Here is a 12,561-nt window from a genome sequence, read left to right as displayed (position 1 = left end):
CTCTTAGGTGCTCTGACAAAATGAGGGGTTCAGCAAGAAATCTTTCAACATATGAGGACAAATGGTCCCAGAATTTTAAAAAAACGTTAACATTTTTTTTTTTTTTAAAGTGTGTTTGTCTGACCTGTTCTGGGCAATGCCATTTTTTGTGGGATATGCAAGGGAGTCTATAAACTCTCCCACATTTTTCCAATTCTTACAGAGTTACATAATTAAACATCCAAGAGTAGGCTGAATACTTCACTTTCAGAATCATGGGTAGCATGTTTACTTCATTTGAATTTGCCCAATTATTTTCTCTTTTTTTATACTACTGTACTAAAACAGTACACTATACTATCAGTCTCCTATTTCCAAATGCACATCTATATACTGATAAATGTGCAAATACTGCTCTGCAACTTGATTTTTTAAATTGTAACTGAAGCTCATTATCTCCGACAGGTTAATAGATCAAATAAATGTGCCGACTCCATTCATATAAATTCAATTATCTGTTTCAACATGCCCGTTTGTATTCCACTTTTTGAAGTGGAGCATGCTCTTCAAAGTATCAACCTAAAAAGAATGCCAATGTCAAAACAAAGACACCCAATGCGTGATGCCATTAACAGTGAAACATGTCTTATACCAAACACGTTACTAGCAGGCAATTGTACATGGATAGAATGTTAGCCTTACCTACAAATAGTACTTCCGCTTTGTGCGCCTCCATTTTAGATTGCACATTTTTGCTTGCCATCTTTTTCTGATGGTGACTTTTTACATGGCTTTTCACTCATGCAATAATGTAACGAGAAAACACTGTACATACAACCTATTACTTTTAAGTATTGCTGGAATGCAATCTGTACACCCCATCCAAGGCTAGGCACACAGACTGTGATGCCCTTCTATCATGACTGGCCGTTAGAGACAGCTCCGAAATTGCAGACATATTGCATCCATTCTGCTCCTCTGACACAGTGTGATATGAGCACTGCTTTAATTACATAAACTGCCTCTGTGCTGCATTCGGCAGAAAAGCACTTCTGCTGGGATTATCCTGGAATGCTGTGCATCTTGACCGGGATGCAGGCCCGCTGGCTTTAACCTCCACCCTGCAAAGGGCGATAAGCCTGCACTACACCAGACCTGCTTCCCAACTTTTAGGTCCATCTGACCCAGGTATGGGGGTTAGGGATATCCCTATTGATCTGGCAGAGTGTACTCCCACTATGCCCTAGATAATGTAAGTAGCAACAGATAGGAGTGCACCAACACAGTAACATTATCATGGTTCTATTGTGTATCTTTTTAACCATTTTTAAAATGCTGGTTACCATGCTTTGATTCATCTGAAGATTAATTGCAGCTAGTGCTTTCTATGCAAGAATAGGATTGATGCAATAACTGTTTCAGAAGACATTTTCGTATGTTTCTTGTGTGTTATCTTGGGCATGTAAAGTGACAAACAACTAAACAAATACATTAGGATTAAGGATATGTAATTTTAAATATTCTGTCACAGTTGTCAACAACTACAACATGTAAAGAATGGATTGAATACTATCTTCCTAGTGTTACTCAAAAGTTCCTTCCAACATTTTATCCATTCTGCTCTTCCTTCTCACTGATTGGGCATAAGGTACCAAAAATATTGTTCTCAAGTGATTATGAATGAATGCTAACTCCATGGAGTATGGGTACAGTGCATTTCCTCTTCTGTTAGGCTGCACAAGAGAAGGAAACACATGTTTTTTTTAAATAAGTACACCACTATGGCAGACACATGTAGGAGCATGCATCTGTTAGCATTACTCTGTGAATGTATAACCTCAGAGCCTTCATACTGCTCAGGCAAGATGGCAACACTGAGCAGATTATAGGTGTGTTTCCAGTAAGTTGGCTGTTACTTTGAAAGCACACAGTTAATACTGTAGGGGCACAACTTACACATAAATACAACATGAGCATAGAAAGCATCTTTTAAGCCTGAGGAGCTAGTGCAACAAGAGGGAACTTCTCAATTTTTGGTCTCCGTACGTACCCACTGTTGTGCTCATGGACGAGCAGACAAAGAAAGTAGGTCAGAGGTCCTGAGTTTCTGATTTCTAAGATGGAATCCATACAAGGAAAGCAGCATAGAAATCAACAGCACACTTAACCACAGAACAAAGATAAGTCAAATGGCAGATAGTCATGTTAAAGTAGCTCTCATGCTGTACTGTCATATGCCGGTCAAAAGACCCTGTATGCCCTATGCCATGCCAGCTAGTCTTGAATGTTTAGCAACTACACAGTGCACTCTGCGGTGCACCATTTCATTTTTAACACTAATCCTATCACTGAAAGTAGCATTGGCTAAACAACCATCAGTGGCCAAAGTTTTACATGTTTAGGGGGCACCTGGCCTTTTTTTTTTTTTAAATAAACAAATAAACCTGGCTCAGTTAAGGAATGCAAGTGCGGTACATGGATAAAAAAAAACAAAAAACTGTATGACAAAATGGTTACTTACCCGTAGGAGTAGTTTTGCGGCTTGAAGAATTTTCTGGATTCACATGCTGGACATTATTTTGCCATCCAGAGGTTGGGCCCGGAATTTCTTGTGTTAAGTAGTAGTCCTTCTTCCCTCTTTTTTTTTTTTTTTAAATTGTTGTTGGACATCGACGACCTCCACCATGTGGTGCTTGGACCATCCTCCTGTGATGTCCTTCGGCCTCCCCGGAAGCCTTCCTCTTGGTCGCCATCTTCAGATTCTTTTTTTTTTTTCTTCTCGTTTGTATTGTTTCATCTTCTGGGGAGGCGGGTGGATTGCTTGTGAATCCATAAACTTCTGCAAGCTGCAAAACTACTCCTACCAGTAAGTAACTATTTAGTTTTGCAGCGTGAATCTTTTCTGGATTCACATGATGTGCATTGACTTTGTAGCAGTTTTCTTTATCACAGTGGTCGAGTTAGCGGTAGAACCTGTAAACAGACGCTTTATTACTCTTTGTCCCACCTTTGCCTCTCTATTAATTTGAACACCAATGCAATAGTCTTTTGTGAACATGTGTACTGACAACCATGTGGCCGCTCAAAAGTGTGTTTGATTAAAAAAGGTAATTGTTGCTCCCTTCTTTCTTGTGGAGTGTGCTCCTGACTTTCCTTCTAAGTGGATCCCAGCCTTCTTGTGGCATATCTCAATAGTCCATGTTATCCATCTAGCAATGGTACCCTTTGTAACAGGTTCCCCTGTATTGTTGCAGGCAAAGGAGATTAAGGAAAATGTTACTTAACCTAGGAGACATCTGTTTGTGGCATGTAGTGCTGTAGATTCACATGCTTTGCATAAGTCCACCATCTAGTGTTGGGCTCGGAGTGTTACAAGTTGTTTTTCTTAGAAGAATATTTTTGAGTCACGAGCTCAAGTGACTCCTCCTCTCAGTAATACTGAGCATGGGCATCAAGTTCTTTGTTAGACTGTTTTGCCGGAGGTGGGTGAAGTAAAGAGCGTTTATATGTTTAAGTAGAGTAAATAAAAGACATCAATGCAATGTATATACATAATTACAATATATTGTACTACAACGACCACAGGCTTCCGGTGAGGAGGGAGGGCGCATGTGAATCTACAGCACTACATGCCACAAACAGATGTCTACTGGGTAAGTAACATTTTCCGTTCAATAGCATATGTAGCTATAGATACCCATGCTTTGCATAGACTGTAAAGCAGTCCCCTTTGAAATCAGTGGTGGCTAGCCTGTAGGAGTTGCAGCAACTTGTAATAATGTCCTATGGACTGCTTGGCCAACATTTGCTTGTTGACGAGCTAGAACCTACACAGTAGTGTTTAGTAAATGTGTGTAGTGTAGACCAAGTATCAGCTTTACAAATATCTGCTATGGGAATGTTTCCTAAAAAGGCGATAGAGGCACCTTTTTTCTTTGTAGTGTATGCTCTAGGAGTTAGCGGTAGTTGTCTTTTAGCTTTAAGATAACAAGTTTGGATACACTTGACTATCCATCTAGCTAATACATTCTTTGAAATTGGATTACCAATGTGAGGCATTGAAAAAGCTACAAATAGTTGTTTTGATTTTCTAAAACTATTTGTACTGTCAATGTAATACATGAGAGCTCTTTTAACATCTAGTGTATGGAGAGCCCTTTCAGCGACTGAGTCTGGCTGTGGGAAGAAGCGTGCAACTCCACTGACTGATTAATCTGAAATGGTGAAACTACTTTAGGTAGAAATTTCAGGTTTGTCCTAAGTACTATTTTGCCTTTACGTATTTGGAAGAAGGGTTCCTCTAAAGTGAACGCTTGTATTTCACTAACTCTTGTTAAAACGTTATAGCTACTAAAAAAGCAACCTTCCATTAAAGGAATTGTACAGCACCTTTGCATGGGTTCCAATAGTGGACCCATAAGTCTGGTAAGCACAATGTTAAGGTTCCACAAAGGAGCTGGAGGAACTCTGGGTGGAATAACTCTTAAGGTACTTCCATAAATAGCTTAATTAAAGGAATTCTAAATAGAAAGACATGTTGTCTATTTTGGAGGTAAGCAGCTATGGCTGCTAAATGAATTCTAATAGAAGAGTATGCTAGGTTTGCCTTTTTTATTAATTTAAAGATGTTTTTTATTGAGTCAAATACAAGAACATTAACTTAACATTTCCAGGACAGAGATATGCAGTTGTGAATATATATGCATAAGGAATATTGTAGTTATAAATGTATATTAAACATGTAAATGAATTAGGCATATACAGCAATATAGTATCAAAGACTCCAAGTTTGAATAAAGAAAGAAGAAGGAGAGGGAGAAGAGCTATAGGGATAGAAAAGGGAATCAAGTGATAGCCATGTGGAGAGAGAGGTAATGGACATTAGTTACAGCGAATGTAAGATTTAATAAGTATATATAAGAAGAAAAACAGGAAATATATTGACTTTTTAAAAAAGGAGGAGAAAAATCAATTTCCTTCGCAGTGCGTGAGGGATAGTTACTTAATGGCAACCATAGCCGATGACATTTGAAGAAAGTTCCTGTTGAATCAAGCTTGTAGCTGTCAAGTCTATGATGATAACATACAGAATTCCACCACTGCCTGAGAGTAATGTTCTCCGAAGATTTCCAGTTAGAAGTAATAATAGAGATTGCAATAGAAAGCAAAAGGTCCACCAATTTTCCATGGGCCTGAATGAACTCCAGATATCGTGTATCCCACCCAAAAACAGTAATTCATATGACATTGGTAAGGAGATCTGAGCTATTGCTGAAATGCGAGACCATATTGAGGACCAAAAAGTAGATAGGGATGGGCAGGAAAAAAACATGTGAAAGTCAGTACCCTGCTGAGTGTGGCAGCGCCAACAATTGTCATTTTGTGCAAGTTTGAGTTTGTAAAGGCGTACAGGAGTGTAGAAAAGTCTATTATAAAAACAATATAGGGTCTGTGTGAGGTTTGCAGTGTGTGCAGTGGAATGTATCTTATATCATATTCTATCTCATAAAAAGTTGGCCAAACACCAAGATCTGATTCCCACAATGTCTCAATAGGTGATTTGAGTCTGGGTGAAACAGACGTTCTTAAAAGTTTATAAATTCCAGCTGCCCTAAGATAATTAGAAGTTACAATCGGGTGTGGAGATGATGCAAGAGAAGAATGATTATGATGTATAAAGTTTATCGAGGGCCTCTTGGACTAGAGCAGAAAGAATGATATATTGGGATTTCATGCGAATAGGGAGATTATAAATTGCTGAGAGAGTAGTAAAAGGGATGATAGAGTCTTTATGATATAATTGGGAAATGAGAAGAATACCTTTAGTCATCCAAGCCTTCCAACACATTTTTACCTTGTTTCCTAATCGAACTATTGTGCCAAATAGGACTGTTAAAGAATTGATTAATGGGGGTAAGATGCAAAATAAAAAAAGGTTTCAGTAAGTTGACTGAATGGGAGATAGTGCTGGGCAAACAGAATTTTGGGGGGTTAGACATAAATATAATGTGTTTATGGGAAAAGGGAGAAATAAATGTTTCTTCCAAAGAGAACCATAGCTTTTGAGGGGCATCGAGTGTAGATAAATAGGGATGTATTTGCTTAATGCCAAAAGATTTGTGATAAGTTAAAGTCAGGGAAATTAACTCCACCTTGTACTTTAGGAAGTTTTAATTTCGAGAGAGAGATTCTGGATTGTTTACCGTTCCACAGGAACTTGGATAGAATTTTATCAATTGAACTAAAAAATAGTTTAGGTATCGTAATAGGAAGCATCATAAGGAAGAAGTTAATGATAGGGAGAAGCATCATCTTAATGGTGTCCAAGCGGCCCCACCACGTGAGATATAACAGAGACCATTTCTGTGAGAGATCTACAAGCTTTGCAGATAAGATTTCTAAATTAGTGCTTAATGTATCCTTGAGAGTAGTGCAGTACCATACCCCAGGCATTTCATCTTAGAAGAATTCCAAGATAATCGTGCATCAAGGAATACAGAGCCAATCAATGAGCATTAAGTGGTAAGACCACTGTTTTGTCTATATTAACAGTGGCGGCCGGCAGCTTTGGGAGGGGGGCGGGCTGGGCACACACACAAACACACAGACTCATTCTTTCACACACAGACACGCACACACGCTCATCCATTAACAACACTCATTCAAACATGCACGCACGCACCAAACATTCATTTTACAAGATCACACACATTCATTCTTTCACACACACACACGCACATCCATTAACAACACTCATAACACTCAAACATGCACGCGCGCACCAAACATTCAATGTAAATCATAACACACACACATACATACACACACACACACACACACACACACACACACTTACCTTTAGCCTCCAGGTCCCAGGAGGGTTGGGACTGCTGCCTTCCCTCATTGGCTGACCAGCAGTCCCAGCCTCGTCACAGAGTGGGATGGGGTCAGTGAGACTGCTGACCCCACCCCACTCTGTAACGAAGTGTCACTGATTGACACTCGCCCTGGGCACTTCAGGGCTTAAACTGAAGCGCCCAGGGAGAGTGTCAATTGGTGACGCTTTCCTCGTCACCCAGGGGAGGGCCTCGAGGCACCTTTGCTGGGCCGAGGAGGTCACGCCCATAGGAAATGTGATCTCCTCAGCCCAGCAAAGTTCAGCTCAGGCAGCCAGGAGTCTGCGCAAATCGCGCATGTCTGCTCCTGGCTGCCTGACCTGAGCATGAAGAGTGTCTGTCAGGCTGACCTTTGTTCAGCCTGACAGACACTCTTCATGGGGTGGGGGGCGTGGCCCCTCCGCCCTAAAGGACGGGCCGCCACTGTATATTAAGTTTATAGCCAGATACATCAGAATATAAGTGGAGCTCATGCAGGAAGAGAAGTGTCAGGGTGAGACATGAACAAAAGAATATCATTAGCATATGCCATAAATTTGATGTGTGCGTTATTAATTTGAAACCCCGTAAATTGTTCAGACGTTTTTAATTGGTATCGAAAAGGGTCGAGAGCCAAAATAAATAGTAAAGGAGATAATGGGCATCCCTGACGAGTACCCCTTTTAAGAGGGAAAAAATGAGATTGGATACCGTTTGTTATAACCGAGGAGCATGGTGAGGAATAAAGAATGGATATAAAATGTCGGAATTTAGTACCTAGTCCATGCCATTCCAATGCTTTCGACAAGAAACCCCAGTAGACCCTATTGAAGGCCTTTTCCGCATCCAATGATAAAGCTGCCAGAGGAATCTTAAGTTTAGATGCCTTTTTAATAATATTTGAAAAAGTACAGGAATTATCTGCTATATTTCCATTAGGGATAAAACCAGATTGATGAGAATCAATAAGGTCAGGTATATATGGGAGTAAACGGAGAGCTAAAACTTTGGCATAGAGTTTACAATCAGTATTAATTAAAGATATGGGTCTATAATTTTTACAGTCAGTCTCATCCCAATCTTTTTTGGGAAAAAGACAAATCATGGCCTCCGTAAATGAGCCTGATGCAGAACCTGACATTATAAAGTGATTAAGTAATTGAAAAGAGTTTGGGGAAAAGAGACTTAGCAAACTGAATAAAGAATTCTACTGTGAAGCCATCTGGGCCTGGAGCCTTACCCTTGGGGAGAGATTGTAAAGCTGTATATAGTTCGGTAAGTTGTAGGGGTTGGTCTAAAGATGAGAGGTCAATCTGCAATGGGTCTCTTGGTTTGAGATTAGAGAAATATTGGTTGAGAGATTCAACTGTTGGTATGTGTTCTGGAGTATCAGGTCCTTATAGTAAGAAGCAAAACACGATGCTATATATTTATCTCTAAAGTGTTTAACACCATTGTTATCTGTGATAGATTTAATAGTTGTTTTTTCTTTTCTTTGTTTCAAATATAGAGCTAGAAGAGAACCAGCTTTATTGTTACCACCATAATATCTGGCATTTATTTTCAGGAGGGTGCCGCATGCTTGTTCAGTGGTATATTGATTAAACTCCATTTTAGCTGAGACTAGTGCTTCAAGATGTGATTTACTAGTTTTGGGAGTATAGTATTCATGTTCTAGGGACTTTATATTTTCAAGGATAGAAGTCTATTTTTGTTGAGTAGACTATTTTCTTGCGTGAGCGTAACTTATGATGAAACCCCTAGAGGCTGCTTTGAATGCATCCCACACAAAATGAAATGATAGTTGTTCACTATCGTTGATGTGAAAGTATTCTTCTATAAACTTACTGTAGGAAGCGATAAAAGTAGCATCTGAAAGTAGAGTTATTAAACCTCCATGAAGATGTTTTAGAACCATTAGGAAAAAGATCAAGGTCAGTAATCACAGGTGCGTGATCTGAGATCAAAATAGCACTGATTTCAGAGTTGACCATATGTTGCAATAAACCTTTACTCAGAAAGATATAATCAAGCCTAGAATGGGAATGGTGGGTAGGAGAATAAAAAGAGTATTCCAAGAGGTTGGGATTGCATACTCTCCAGGAATCAGAGAGAGAATGCTGTAAAATAAAGTATTTAAAAGCTTTGTGGGAGGCATGTGGAATGAAACGTGACGTGGAACGTCTGTTCAAAAATGGATCGAGAATTTGGTTGCAGTCACCACCTATTAGTAAATTGTTTGAGGAATGTTCAGAGACAATATGTGAAAGATTCTTCAAAAAATTTGGATCTGGATGTGTGGGGCCGTATATATTCAGGGTAGTAAGAGAAATATTGTCAATTGTAAATGTAACAAGTACCCAGCGACCTTCTGTATCTTGATGCTGTGAAATTATGGTAGGTTTGAGAGATTTATGACAGAGTATAATTACCCCATTTTTGTTTGTGATGTAAGGGGAGTAGAAAATGTCCCCCACCCATTGTTTAAGCTTAATTGCCTCAGAGTCGTTGAGGTGAGTCTCTTGCAACAAAGCAATGTGGCATTTCAAACGAGCTAGGTGAGATAAGACACGCTGACGTTTAATGGGGTGTTTAAGCCCCTTAACATTCCAAGTAACAATTCTAAGTTGCATAACAAGAAGTATTAATAAACAACTGCTATAACAAGGAAAAAACTAGGCATATCAATTTTGCAAAAGCAAAGAAATGGGAAAGAAACAAGATGGTAAAGAAAAAGAAAAGGAGGAAGTTGACCTCCAGAAGTTGTATATACATGGATGTGGCAATACAGGGACTAAAGTCCACGAAAGCTAAAGAAAACAAGATAGAAACTGAATACCCCGAAAGGTAGAGGGACAGCGGAGAACCTGAAAAGACAGGCAAGAGTGGCTTCAGCACAAGAAAAGTGATATTAGATATTAAAACATATGAAGGCGAGTTTCATGGAAGAAAAAAAAAGAAAAAACATACAAACGAAAAATGTACCATTCAGGAGACCAAATAACGTAATAACTACAATAAAGGACTGTGACATTGAAAACAATAAAAATCAAAGCTTACCATTGGAACATGTAGGAGAACAATTTGGATGGTGAGAAAGGGATACGGTTGGGAAAGGAACATGAGGATTGCACAAAGAATAATATCTTAAAAACAAATATATATATAAAAAATATAAGAAAATAAGAAGATGAAGAGAAGGAAAACCATGGATATAAATATTAAACATAACCATTACTATTAAACAGTCCAGAAAAAAAAAAAGAAAGGACATTAAAGACAAATTAAATTATATCTTCAAGTAATTGCAGATGCTCCTAGTTCCATTGCTTCTGTTTTGTGTTGGTTAATAAACGTTTGTAGTGCTGAAGGTTCCTCAAACAAGTAAGATTTGTCCTTGAATGTAATTTTGAAAAGGCATGGGTGAAGAAGACCATATCAAATATTCAAGGATTTGAGTTGTGGACGTAAGTCCAAAAACTGTTTGTGACGTGCAGCTGTAGCAGGAGAGAAGTCTTGGGTGAAAAACACTTTATGACCTGACCATAGCAAAGAACCCATCTTTTTGGCTTCCGAGAGTATTTGCATCAAGTCAGTAAATTGGAGAAAGAGAATAATAATTCCTCTAGGATGTGCACGAGGGCTAGTTGAAGTCTGTGGACCTAAACAATGTGCCCGTTGGATAGAGAGGGGAGAGGTAGGAGGCAAGCGAAGAATTGAAGGTATTGCTGTTTAAAGGAATGCAATCATGTTAGAGCCTTCCGAACCTTCTGGAATCCCAAAAAGGCGAAGATTATTTCTCCTATTTCTGTTTTCTAAGTTTTCAGTAAGCCTTTTAAGTTGAGCTATGTCCTTAGAGATCTGAGGATTGACAGTGTTACAATCTTCAAGGTTATTGACTCTCTGTTCCAGAGTACAAATTCGTTGTTCGTGTTGGGACCATTGCTCCTCAATACGTTGCAAAGAGGCATTAGTGTCCATCATAAAGGGCTTTAGTGCATGCAATTCCTCCAGGACATCATCTAGAGTAAGATGTGTAGGTGATTTTGAGGGAGAATCAAGGTCTTTTTTTGGGTGTTTGACGGAGGAGGTGTTAGATGTTTTTTTCGCAATTGCGCCAGCAGAATGAGATGAAGAGGTGCTATCCTTTAAAAAGACTGCAGCACTATCCATTGTTAAAGCTGATGGTAGAGAAGATTTAGATATATGTGTGCACACCACTCAAAGAGGATTATTAGACTTGGAGAAAGATGATGACTGGCAACTCTGAGAATTATGTTGTCTCCCCATAAAAGCCAGCAGCAATTTGGTAATAGGAAGCCAGCAATGTGAGGTGTTGATGAAATTATATTACGATGAGAAGCTGCTGCCAGAAGTTTCCAACAACAGAGCAAAATATAATAAAAAATATATATAAATAGAAAATCCTAAATTATTCTCTCATAACAGGCATGACAGAATACCACTAGAGCAAAGCACTTTACTGCACATAGTCAAACAATTGGTGACTAGTTCTAAGGGAACCTCCTGAAAAGGAAAAAATCCCCTCCGTCAAAGGAAAGCATTTACCATGTTATGAAGAGCAATTTGAAAGAGCTCCTTGACAAGAGCTGCCAGTGAATACTGAAAGTTGAAAACCGCAGCTAAATGTGTTTGAAGAGAGAGGTCAAAAGTTCAGCTGGCTATCAGAAGGTTATAAATATTCCATTGCAGCGAAACTAGATTTGTAGAATCACATCCAGGCAAGCAGTTAAAAGTCAAATAGAAACATCTCTGTGAAAGTTTAGGTTTGTGCAGAGGCTTATGGAGTGAAACGCAAATGACGCAGATAAATAATTATCTCTGGCTCTCACATGAAGTCTCTGAAATGACTTCAAAACTCGATGTCTCTGTAAGATAAAGGCATATTTATGCAGCAGCAGAGCTCCGGTGCTCAAAAAGGCTGAAGACATTAATGATTTTGATGTGAAAACATCTTCTTTCCAGGAAGTGCTGAAGCCTCACGGAGCTCTAAAGAGCAGCAGCCATCTTGCGTGACCTCCAGCCACGCCACGCCCCAGGTTTGCCTTTTTCAAATGTAGAAAATAACAGACAATGTCTTGTACTGAGGGTTTAAGTGGATCAATATTTTTTCAGGCTGACAATAGTATACAAAACGTTTCCATTTAGCAGCATAAAACTGTCTAGTTGTAAGCTTGCACGCTTTTTTAAGAATGTCCATACATTCAGAAGGACGTTGTAAGTAACCAAACTATGACTTCAGGATCCATATCGCAAGATTGAGTGGTTTAGGGTTTGGATGTCTGATTTGACCACTCTTTTGAGTCAAAAGATCTGGTCTGTTCGGAAGTTTGTGATGTGGAACCACTTACAGATCCAACAGCGTTGTGTACCAAGGTTAATGTGCCCATGTGGGGGCTACAATTATCATGGTGAGTGAGGTTTGTTTGAACTTGTGTATTAGAAGTAGTATGAGTGGGAGAGGCGGAAAAGCGTAAGCAAATATCCCTGACCAATTCATCCATAGGGCATTGCCCTTGGACTGAAGGTATGGTTATGTGGACGCGAAGTTCTGATATTTTGATTTGTCTGTGGTGGCGAAGAGATCTATTTCTGGTGTTCCCCATACTTCAAAGTATAGGTCCGCTAACTGATTGTCCATTTCTGGGGGATATTCTGCCAGTAATTGAATGTGAATCGCCCACTT

General features: G+C 39.2%; 1 protein-coding gene across 3 annotated transcripts in view; it reads right to left on the bottom strand.

Annotated features, from left to right (window-relative positions):
* ANGEL2 (angel homolog 2) overlaps nt 1-12,561 on the bottom strand; it is a 288,166-nt gene that overhangs the window by 26,253 nt on the left and 249,352 nt on the right. The window lies entirely within an intron of this gene.

Source organism: Pleurodeles waltl, chromosome 5 (assembly GCF_031143425.1).
Source record: "Pleurodeles waltl isolate 20211129_DDA chromosome 5, aPleWal1.hap1.20221129, whole genome shotgun sequence".
Classification (NCBI taxonomy): Eukaryota; Metazoa; Chordata; class Amphibia; order Caudata; family Salamandridae; genus Pleurodeles; species Pleurodeles waltl.
The sequence above is the reverse complement of the archived record's forward strand: the minus strand, read 5'-3'. Positions and strand labels throughout refer to the sequence as shown.